This window comes from Eupeodes corollae, chromosome 3, assembly GCF_945859685.1.
Source record: "Eupeodes corollae chromosome 3, idEupCoro1.1, whole genome shotgun sequence".
Taxonomy (NCBI): Eukaryota; Metazoa; Arthropoda; class Insecta; order Diptera; family Syrphidae; genus Eupeodes; species Eupeodes corollae.
The window spans coordinates 6,839,524-6,852,357 of NC_079149.1; the positions used below are offsets into that span (position 1 = coordinate 6,839,524).

General features: G+C 30.0%; 1 protein-coding gene across 1 annotated transcript in view; it reads right to left on the minus strand.

The window, feature by feature from the left end:
- The window catches only part of LOC129952791 (protein Shroom), a 227,332-nt gene extending 215,263 nt beyond the window's left edge, over positions 1-12,069 (minus strand). Inside the window, exon 1 of the mRNA XM_056065613.1 lies at positions 10,316-12,069. The gene's annotated coding sequence lies outside the window, so the exon portion shown is untranslated. The remainder of the gene's footprint in view (positions 1-10,315) is intronic.
- Positions 12,070-12,834: the final 765 nt, after the last annotated feature.

Consider the following 12,834-nt stretch of genomic DNA (forward strand, 5'->3'; position numbering starts at 1 on the left):
AGATAAAGACGACTCTCGTAGGTATTTCCTGAGTCAGTAATAGAACTTACGAAATTTTAAATACATTCTGCATCATCTTATAAGGTTTGTAATAAGTTTCTTGTGTTTGAAAGGTAACAATCATTTGAAATGCAAAAATCCAATATGCAAGCGAAGGTCGCATGACAAACCTACAGAAGTTGACAAAAATTGTTTATATATCAATTAATTTAAAAATGCTTAGGTACATACTTATATGTATGTCTCAAACCAACAAAATGATTTTCACTTATTCAGTAACAATTAAAATTACAGTGAAACTGTCAATGTCAAAATATGGCTGCCATTTTAAAATATGTGTCATAGAAACCTCTTTAATTTTAATTTATCATGAAATTGATTTTTTATTTACATATGTATATACAAAAATTCTCAGAAAAGAATTTTGTTTCACAGTTTTAAAAGAAAGTGACAAGAACTGTCAGATTTATATAGTTATTAATAATTAATTTTACCATTGATTCCAGAAGAATGGATGAGAATTTTGTGTCTACGTGTGAACAGTCCAAGATTCTTGTGTGTAAACTTTAATAAGAAACGTCAAAAAGTCGTCAACCTACTGTTTTTGAATTAGGGGGCATTTTTTCGCAGTTTTAAAAGCAAGTGACAAGAACTGTCAGATTTGTAGTTATTAATAATTAATTTCACCATTAATTTCAATTCACATTGATCTAAACAACAAATGATTCTCCGGGTTGATTGTTTTATACTAAAAAGAAAAATTAATGAGAATTTTGTATCTTCGTGTGAACAGATATTTGTGTGGAAACTTTAAAAATATAAGTCAAAATGTCGCCAACCTACTGTTTTTGAATTAGAGGGCGACATCTTTTTTTCGCAGTTTTAAAAGCAATTGAGAAGAACTGTCAGATTTGTAGTTATCAATAATTGATTTTAATTAATTTTAGTTCACATTGATCTGAGCAATCCCGTGCGTCGATTGCTTTATACTTAAAAGAAGAATGGGTGACAATTTTGTATCTTCGTGTGAACAGTCCGACATATTTGTGTGGAAATTTTAATAAGAAACGTCAAAAAGTCACCAACCTACTGTTTTTGAATTAAAGGGCATCCTTTTGCGATGTTCATTGCTTTAAAAGCATTGAGCTAATATTACAAAGAATCGTCTCAAGACTAAATTCATTTTCACTTATTTCGTCAAATGAACTTCACTTAAATGTCTCGCCTTCTTATCCTATTTTGGGGTGAGTTCACTTAACAAAAATCATGTAAACAGAAAAATTCCACATTTTTCCCACAAATTATCAAAGCACACATTAGGCTCGTCTGCATCGGAATATTCATCCCAAGATTACTAATTAGAACAATTTTTTTGTCAGTCCTCTTAAGAATTATCTTTCCTGGTTAAAACCATCCTAAAAGGATTATAACCACTTCCATTATTTTAATTTGTATACGGAACAAGAATAAAAATGTTGTCTTAACCATGCTTCACCTTTCCCTTGCGTGAAGAACGACAAAGTACAGAAAACTACCTGTGCTAGAACTACTTGATACTTCACAAAAAAAAGGGACATGTTAACATTTCCCAAAGGGTCTTTGGGTCAAAATGTATTAAATGGCTCATTTTACGCCAGGTTGTTAAGAAAAAGGTTAAGGTTGTAAGGTTTTTGCAATGTTTATGTAAATTAATTTTGAAAATTATTCACTCTCTCAAAAAAAATCTCACGCAACTTAATTTGGTTTTTGGATTGGAAATTGTTAATGCTCCTTTTTCTTCTGAGAGCAAAATGATTTTATGGGAATGTGTTTTTAGAACTTATTTAAAAAGTAAAGGCTCTTAGTGATTAAGAAATTCTTTTTAATTTTATAAGGTAAAGTTTCAACTGGGGTTGTCAAAGTAAGTCAAACAAATCTTTGAAATTCGTTAAGTTCATATTCGTTCAATTTAATTTTAACGATATGTCATTCCGAATAGCATATTTTTCTCAGATCTATAGAGAAATATTTCCTTCTTTTAGGGCACTTCTTAAACGTCAATTTGGTTTTGATATAACATCGCAAGTTTTTTAAATATTACATAAAGTTTGTACAAACTTGAGATACATAAATTATGAAAGTCGGAAGCAAAGTTTTAAGAGTACAATTACTAAAAATGCTTCCGAAGAAGCCTTTAAGCCCTCTAAATAAAGTGATATAACAATTTCATACGATAGCTAAGTCTTAGCTCTAAAACACCATAAGTTGTGTTATTTCAGTTAAACTTGTGCCCTTTGGCTTCTGCGATGCTACTGTGAGTGAAAGTGATGAACAGATATAGAAATAAGAGTACTGGTGCAGTAATCAACAAAAAACAAAAAGCACTCTTAATTATAGATACTCCTGAACAAACTTCAAACAACCTGAGGGCCTAAAATCTATTAAAACCTCACTTTCCAGATTGATCTCGATGCAACCAAGTGATTTCGTGACACGCCAAGTGCGTTTATATTCATCCGCCAAAAAAAAATAACAACCATACACGACACAACACACGCTATTATACAATGACGTTTTTGGATAATTTGAAGTTTTTGTTTTTTTGTTTTTGTTTGACATTTCATTCCAAGAAAAGTTAATGTGTCATTAGGGTAACAACACACTGAGTTGATGGCTGTGAGTGAAAAGAAAGTCAACATCAATTCACTTAGAAAAGAATGTAGAAGAAATGATAAAACTTATTGACTTTATCATACATCACACACATTCCAACTTGGCATCTTATGAGACTTAAGGTTTTTTTTTAAAAAAAAAGGTGAAGGTCGCTGTCAGAGCCTAGAAAAAATGAATATACCTAAGTCCATCATTTAAATTTACCCTTTCGTGAGGTAAAATTTTGTATGTCAACGTTTTGTTATCTTTTCATTTTGTTTGTTAATCAGAACAATTTGTGCAAATGAGTTTACTTAGCCAATCTGTGATTTAATGATAAGATAAGATAAACATGAGTTTATCAGCAAAAATGTGTGGTACAGTTTAAAAGAGTAGAAGCAATGATTTAACTGCATATTAATGTTTTTTCACAATGTTCTTAATTAGAAGGGTTTTCAATTGAGGTTATTTTTTTACAGATCAGTTTATCATTCAAGTGACTTTCAATTTGAGAAAAAAAAATATGTTGAAGTATGTTGCTTATTTTTCATTTGTTTATTTAGATGGGAAGTTATTTTTACTACCCGTGTCAGAGCAAATAACAATTAACACATGTCAGATTTTTTTTGTTGAAACATAAACAATAGAATATACGCAAAATTTTCTATTTGTCTTTTTTTGAAATTAATAAACAAATTATTTTGAAAACATTTTTTTGTATGCTTAACAACATTTTCTTTAAAAAAAAAAACCTTTTTAAGAAAGATAAACAAAGTGTTTGCTCTAGACAATAACTGAATAGTATCAGTTTTTAACTTCTTTTTCATCGCTCAAAATAATTAAGAAGCTTTACAATATGATAAAGAATGGCGCCCAACATGGACCTTCCAAGATATCTGTTGTCGTTAATTTGTCTTTCTTTTAAGAACACATTTCTGAACTTTTTGTAATCTTTTCAAATTTTGTTATTAGCAGATAATATTTCAGTTTAATTATTGAAATCAATTCAAATTATGTCAACAGAGGCAAATTTTATGTGAATTTAATGTTGTTCAGAGTTTTTTGGAATCAAAATTTTCTTCAAAAAGTTCAACAATATAGTACTAAGCCTTACAATTCACAAGTATAAGGATAAATAAGTTCTTTGCTTTTAATTAAATAGAAAAACTGATATTTTAAATAGATAACCGTTTACTTGAATTGATTTTGTTGTTCTTTAAAATGTCAAACCTTCGATATTAATGCATGAACATGAACCAACTTTAAGGGACTCCATAAAATTGCACAGGTTTTTGTGAATACAATTTGAACTCTAAGGAATTTTCAAACAATTCGGAGAAAATTACGCTTAGATATTCAAAGTGCTGGAATTATCACGTTTCAATTTTTAAAAACATTTTCGTTCCGGTAAAAACGCCTTTGTAGTTCTAATTGTCTTTCCGATACCGCAAAATACCGAACCAATTATACCTTTCCATATTTATAAATGTAGGAGGAAAACCATTCAGGAAATTTACCTGAATTTCGGTGTAAATTTGTTTTTGTTTTTTAATTATTTCGATACAAGCAGGTAAGTAAGTCGGTTTCTTTTATTCTTACTTGATATACAAATGAAGCGGCATTTTCTCTGACGTATCTTTAAGGATAAATCTAAGATTCAAAGAAATAATTGAGCTATACATCATGGTTAACTTTAAGCCTTAACAAGCTTGAGTAATGTTTCTTAAGTTTCGAAATTATACAAGTTTAAAATGTTTGACAACATCGACCTTTAAACCAAAAATTTCATGTCTCATTCAATAAAAATGACATTAGACCTCACTGCAAAATGCTTATATGACTAAAAGTCAAAGTGACAGGCGGAAAAAAGGTAACTATGGCTAAATGTCAAAAATATTGTTTGTTTTCTCTCCAAAATCTGGTTAAATGTGGAAGGAATAAATCAATACATACGACCAATGTCCTTTTAAATGTTAGAAGAATTGTAATTTGATTCATCTTTTTTAAAAAATATTTCAATCGCCGTTATTTAAAGTTTGACAGTTAAGAAATGTCAAACTGTGTTGACGTTTCTATTCAGTAAAGTTTTGTAATTCACCATAAACCGTTTTCAGCCGGAAAATGGATTATTTTGGAAAGAAAAATATATACAGTGCCGATAAAAAAAATTGCACCACTAGTCAAAGTTTTATTTCAAGCATAAAAAAAAATTACAGCAAAATATTTATGGCCTTTACCGTTATATATTATTGCTTGAAGTGTTATCTCTCTCTTGTGCAACTCTGTCTTTAAAATGGTAACGGTTCTTTTCCTAAGCGGCCATATTTGCGGAAAATGAGTTTTTTTTGTCGCTAAAAAATAGCACCGCAAGAAATTTACTTTTTTCATTATTATTTTTCAAGGGAAGGCTTTTGTGGGTCTTCCAACAGGATAACGACCCCAAACATACATGGAATGGCCAAAGCAATCGCCTGACCTAAACCCCATTGAAAATTTATGGACTGACGTGAAGAAATCTGTCTCCCAAATTAAATTAACGAGCAATCAGTTACTCTGGGATGCAGTTAAGATGTCTTGGGAGAGTATTCCAGTCCAAAGGTACCAAGGCTTGATCAATTCCATGACCAGGCGATGTGAAGCCGTTATATCCAACAAAGACTATTCAACTAAATATTAGTGAAATGGACACTTATTTAAGACAAATATTTTTATTAAAAAAATTGAATTTGAATTATTTTTTAATTCCAAACATTCGACGGAACTTGTCATGCAACGAACTAAATCATCAATTTGCTTTGTAATAAGGCTCCTTAGTTCGTTCAACTTAAGGCTTCTCAAATTTTATTTTATAAGGTTATGTTGAGGGTTATGTATTGTGAGAGTCATCTATCAACTGATGGTTGATGAACATCAATGCAAATCCATACAAGTTTTTTTAGAATCTTCTAGTACCCTTGGTGTGATGGTAAGTTAGTTGGTAGGACTGTCTTGCTAGAGGTATTGGGTTCAATCTTGTGGAATTGACAAATCCTCCAAGACTAATTCTTGTCAGGAAAAGTGCTTTATTAAAGTAGCATTTCGCATTTGGCATAAAAAGTAAAAACTGTAGGTCTCCTCCATTCCTAAAATGTCGCGCACACAAGAATATTTAAGAGCTAGAAGACACTGGGCCCTTGTTCTCTACGAACTGTTGCGCCACATAGTTTATTTTTTAATTGAGAAAATTCCAAATTATTGTGAATTACAAACTACGAATACATAAATATTTATTAAAAACTGAAAAATTGCCTATAGAAATAAAGTCTTAAAAAGTCTTTTTTTTAATTTCTATCAACTGATAACTTACACTCGCAAAGGAAGTGATTGGCTTATACCGATAAACTTGCAATTCTGAAAAAATGGAAGTCAACCTTAACTGATGGCGTACGTTCAGATTTATTAGAAAAAGTATAGTAAACATTTAAATTGATCGAATGGACCGGAAATCATAGATAGATCAAAATAAATGTCAATTTATTATCTATCAGATTCAATAAAAAAAGAGGCTGGCATGTGACCAATATTTATAACTTTCCATCGGCCTCGTCTTTCGATTTCTACAAAACTTTAACAAAATAAGTAAAAAATTCGTCGATTGAATTTTTCTTATGAACTATGTAACTTAAATCAAGCAACAATATTTTGCACATGATAAAATAAGTTTGATTCCAATACCCGTGTTTTGTTGGAAAATCTATCAATAGTATAGTAGGATTTTACACTAATAACAAGAACAATACCCATAGTATTAATAACACCGATGAAAGTTAGAGTAGAATCTTACTATGGATGGGTTTTTGACATTTATACTAGTCTCGAATGGATCTTATGTGATTTCGTACTCAAATGTTGGTACCATTGATATTGCATTTGTATCTCGATGACTATGTTCGTTGAGTAATTGTGCATTTGGATTTATGTATGTGTTTTCCATTGGGGAAAAAATCAATCTGTTATTGTTGATATTATTTAGTTTTGTTAATGAAAATGGACTAACTGGGCATATTTTGCAAGAGAAAACAGAAACGATAATTAAATTTTACTATGTTTCCACCAAGGGTTTATCTCAGTTTAGATTAAATAAATCTTTTTGGTGTTTCCACCGCACAAGAAGATATATTTTATTTCAACTCGATTCAGGTATACAAAGAATTGAGGCGATCTTCAAGCTTGCTTCAACACCACATGTTAATGTAGTAGTTTACTTATAAACCCTCTTTTTGAAGTTTTTATTTTATGCCAAAAGCTGTAATTGTTTAATTAACTTTTTTTATAGAATCTCAATTTCCAGATGTTTTCTTACCATTTCTTCTTGAAACTTGGCCATTTTATTAGTTTTGTTGTTTTTTTTTGCTAAGTTAATTTTGACATTTGATTTTCACAAAACTTTCTTCTATTTGTGTGTTTTTTTTATTATTATTATTCCTATAGATCTTCTATCAGTTGTACCAATTTTGAAATACAAACATCTGGCTACTGCGGATCGTTTTATTGGCAATTTCTCACTGTTCTATTATGGAATAATAAAAAACGCACTTAATATCTGTTTTTGTTGCCAACATTTAAGGTCGAAAACAATTTTGATCAAATTTAGCAGAATTTGTCGAAAGTTTTTATTTCTTATAAAAAAATACCATTTGGATTTTTCTAAGAACATTATCTTACGTTAATAACAAAATTTTGGATAGTATAAAATAATTTTGAAGTCAATACTTTCATATATTTTCGAGATATTCCAAAACAAACAACTAATTTTACCAATCTGTTAAATTGGTAAACTATTATTTTATATATAAAAAAAAAACTATTTATTGGATTTTTCAAAAAAAAAAATTACCTAGCGTCGAAAACAATATTTTTCATAAGATAAAATTAGTGTTAAGATATTCGAGTCCAAAATCAATTTTTACCAAATTTAATTAGTGTGTTTTTTGTTTCATTTTTGTTACATTTTTTGATATTCGTAAAATATTCAAGGTGACAAAAATTTGTTTCAGATTTTTTATCAATATCTTGTATTTTTAACTTCCCATAGGAAGCTATTGTAATAGATCCGATTTGTCAAATTGAAAATTTTGACATTTCTCGAAGTTTCAAGGTACCTAGATTCGAAATAAAATATTATTAGAAAGATGTCAGTGCGTGCGTTTATGCGTACGTTCGTACGTCCCTACGTTCGCGACGTTTTTTTCGTCGTCCAAAGCTCAAGAACTAGTAGAGATATCAATTTCAAATAAATTTTGTTATACAGATAATAAGGCAGAAAGATGCAGAAACGGCTCTCAAGAAAATTGCGTGGGTGGTTTTTTTTACCATAGCAGTTTAAAAAAGGTCAAAATTTTGGTAAACCCTTAATATCTCACGAACCAAATACGCTAGAGACTTGAATTTAATTTTATATAATATATTGTAACGTGATACCAAACTAGTATATTTTTGAAAAAAAATTCAACTAACGGTTACTTTTATAAATCAAGAAAACTGAAAAAAAAATTTGTCACCTCGAAAATTTTAAGAAAACAAAATTATTTTATCTTTAAAACAATTTTGTGCAACGAAAAATAACGTTTTCAAAATCTGGTAAAATTTTGAGAAAAATCGAAATGACAGTTTTCTTACAAAAAATAAAAACCTGAAAAAAACATTACTCGAAATTGGTAAAAATAGAATTTCGACTCAAATATCTTTTCAAAACCTTAAGATTATGGCTTCAAACTTATTTTAACTTATAACAAATATTGTTGTCGACATTTGGAAAAATTTTGAGAAAAATCTAATAGACAGTTTTTTACAAAAAATAAAAACCTAAACAAAAAAATTAATAAAAGTTGGTACAAATTGATTTTCGACTTTAATATCCTTTCAAAACTTTGAGATATTGGATTTAAACTTCTTTTATCTTTTAAAAAAATAGTGCATTTAAAATTAATTAAAATTTTGAGAAAAATCGAATTGACAGTTTTCTTACAAAAAATAACAACCTTAACAAAAAATTAATAAAAGTTGTTAAACATTTATTTTTGACTTTTCAAAACTTAAAAATTATGGCATCCAGCTAATTTTAATTTATAAGAAATATTGTTGTCAACATTTAGAACAATTTTAAGAAAAATCTAATTGACAGTTATTTTACAAAAAATAAATACCTAATAAAAAAAAAACAATATTAAAACTTGGTCAAAATTTACTTTCGACTCAAATAGCTTTTCAAAAATTAAAAATACTGTCTTCAAACTTTTTTTGCACAGAAAGTATTGTTTTCGATATTAAACAGTTTTTTTATAAAAATCAAACAGTCCGTTTTTTCATAAAAATATAAAATCTACAAGAAATAGTGCGCAAATTTGGTAAAAATTCATGTTGGGTTCTTGATATCTCCCAAATTCATTTCATTCATTAAATTTGTAAAATTTTAAGAAATTGTATTAAAATTGGTACAAATTTGTGTTCGACTCTAAATCTATTTAACAAAACTAGATCTTCAAATTAAACTATTTCTTTATATGAAAAATATTGTTGGTAATTTTAAAATGTTGAAGAATAATTCAACTAACAATTTTTTTAACCCAACACGAAAACCTACAAACTTTTAAGCAAGACAAATCGATAGACGGGATTGAAAGTTATCAGTGTGGATCGCATCCCGCAGCCTCTTTTTATTTCAATTTTTAAAATTAAAAAAACACGATATTTGCAAACATATTAGGAAAACAAAATTGAAATCGTGTTTTGCTGCGATTTTCGAGATTAAAATTCAAAATTCAACATCCTCCATTACAAATCTTAGAACATTCAAGTGAGTAATCTATAAAACACTTAAAGTTGTAAAGCAAATATGTACAACCTAGTTTCGTGTTTTGTGTATTTAATTTCTCAAATGTTCGTCTTAGGTCTGTCTACCTGTGTCCTTTTACTGATAACACCATTTAGGGACATTATTTTTGAAGGAAGGAAAGTAAAAGTAAGTTGGTTTACCTACAAAACACACCTACATGTATTTCAAATATCCTATCCTTATGCTAGTTTAAAATGTATCTATACCTGGTTCACCTAAGTTCATATCCAGGTAGAACGTATGGATAGCTACTTTGTTTATGAATCCTTTCATAACAAAGAATTCCTTTCTAAACACCATTGAAAAACTAATAAATTCAAACTAAAATTCTATAGATACGATAGTGCATATAGGATTTCCCATACATTGTACATATTTTGACGTAAAACAACTCATTATTATTCTCCTTACGTTGTTACCCTGAAGTAACTCAGAAATATGAACCTTGTCTGAGTTTTATTAAAATAAAAAAAATAATAATAATAATAAAAAAATGTAAACACTTTACAGACAAAAACATATTTGAATACCTGAACACATGACAAGATTATTACATTCTTTTTTTGTTATTATTTGCCATACCTCTACCTGATGTAGAATTAATAAAAACAAAAGTAACAACAAAATCACCTGCGTTTTTGCTACCTATCTATCTATCTTAGTGCAAACAACAACAACAACAATAAAAGTCTTATCTGTTGCTTCACTACCCCTCGCTATTGACTCATTTTATTATCAATCCGAAAAAAGATACCACCTAATCCACTTAAGATACAAGGTTTTTGTTTTTGAAAAATTAAAAAATCTCACCTTTCACTCTAGAAAAACGATCGTTTTAATCCATAAAGTTTATTCGTATACGTTTTAATCCAACAAAAAAAAACTATCTAATTCAAACAAAATCCAGTGTGTTATTTTTAAAAACACACAAATTTAGCACCAAAGATAGAATTTAACTTAATTTTGTATTCTTCTTATTCTTGTTGAAATATCACTCTGTTCAAACAGTTGATTTTATTGGTATCACAGAAACCGAAAATCACATAAACGACACGTTAATCGAGCACAAAAACCAGCGACGACAACGACAACGAAAATTCCATTTCCGTGAGAGATGCATTCGATTATGATATTCTTCAATCGGAGGGCGACACAGTCAGAGAGTCAGCCAGAGCCAAAGCCAGAGCTAGCGCAGTTAAACAAGTTACAGATACAAAATAAAATTCACAAAAAGATACAAAAATTATTATAAGATTGAATAGAAAACCAACCCGGCGGTGCACATTTGATTTACATAATTTTCTCACATTCCACAGAAGAGTAAACCTAGACTTGGTTAGGTTTTTCTGCTCGTTTAACCAATTCTTTTTTTATATTTTATTATTAATTTATTTATCAGATACTCGTATGTAGAAAATATTTTAATATAAATTCAAAACTGGAATTGTGCAGCAAAAACGTGTTAAAAAAGATACAAAAAGAAAACAACCATCAAAACAAGTTGTTTCTTCTGGCCAGATAGTGTGTAAGTAGCTTTAGCTGAGCTGCTAGATAGTTGGTATAGTTGGTGAACCTATTTGCTAGCGCTAGCGCAGAATGTAAACGAATATGGATACGAATTTTTTCGAATCACTGCACCGTTAATAAACACTCGAGGGGGAGCTTCGCAACTCGCAATTCGCAAATTCAACAGAGGACCGCCACCGCTGCTGTTGCTGCTGCTGCCGACGACGCGCACTATATAAAATACTTGTACATGAAAGACCTGCGACTGGGATTGTGACCAGGAAAATGCACCACAAAATTTTGCTCCAAGAATGTTTTTTTTTGTGTTTAGCTCTAAGTTGAGTCCGCTAAAGCTGCTGGGGACTTTGCAACAAATTTCTTCCTCCTTCTCGCAAATAAAATAAATAGAAAAATATACACAACCACAACGAGTTTCAACTTAGTCTATGCCTTGGCAAGGTAGGTATATATTTTTGTTTTCTTATCTTGAGGAAAATAAAATAACCACCTTTTTTCGATATATGCATAGAAATAAAAAAAGAAAAATTTGTATCTTTTAGATAAAAAAGTATCTATCACGGAAGTTATTATTTATTTTTTGTTGATAAATCAGTGTATTTTCATTTGATATCTTTGAATAAAAGATACATTTTTCTATTGAACTTGGATTGATATATTTTTGATTGGATTTGATGAGATTAAGTTTGAAGTTTTTTTTGCGCGATCCGTTCCGTAAAAGACGATCTTATTATGCTGTTCGCGTCCGCGCAACTGTTGATTTTAGCCAGAGAGGAAATTTTTAAGACCTCTTCGTTAAAAATGTTTCCATACCTCTTTCTTTCACACATATAAACACGACTTGAGATACACACAGACGTCGACGTAAAAACCGCGAATTGAAGGTTTCTTGCACGGAGTACGAGTAAGTAAGTAAGGTGATCAAAGAAAAAGGAGATTTTGCCGTTTTGTATACGAGAGTAGCGGGAGCAAGACTCTTTTTGAGATGAAAAACTACATTTATAGAAAATCAAAAAACGCAACGGACAACGGACGACGACGAAGAAACGAACATCACACTCGCGGTAGACGTATCTACAAACTCGAGTCTTTAATCGAACGAATGTATCTGCTGTTCTGTTTGAAGTTGAATTGGTTAGATAGTTTTTTTTTTGTTGTATTTTCTTGAAAGAAGTTCCTCTCTCTTGTTCTCCTCTCTTTAAAAATACATCGATAGATAATATTTAATACCAACTTAAAAGGAAGAGAGAGAAAAACTCAAAAAGTATCTCACAGATACACAGTCAATATTTCTTTAGTTTTAAAAGTGCAAAAACAATAACGAAGACTGTAAATTGCTATAAAAATGTTGTGTCTTGTGTGGTTAAAGAAAACAGGTAAAACGTAAGAAAGGTGCTTGCTTTAAGTAGAAGAAACTGATGTGAAGAATAAAGGCAGAAAGGCTCTAAAAGATTTATAAGAAACAACAGGAACAGAGGAAGAACAACGACGTGAGGTGTACGTCAGAGTTTGGTCGGGCGGTCGGCAATCGGTACTCGGTATAGGTACACTTTAAGCTAAGAAAGACTTGGTGTATATGTAGGTAAGGTACTCGTACCAGATGCTGAAGTCGATGATGATGGTGGTAATGGTTGCAAGACTTGAAATTCGTGGAGTAGTTCTGCGGTGGCGGAGAGTGGGTTGATAGTTAGTTGGTTTTGTTTTTTTTTTTGTTTTGTCAATTCTATTCTTGATGGTGGCTAACATTATGCATATTTTAATACTTTTTGTTTTGCTTTGTTTTTCTTTTATTTTTTTTTGTTAAA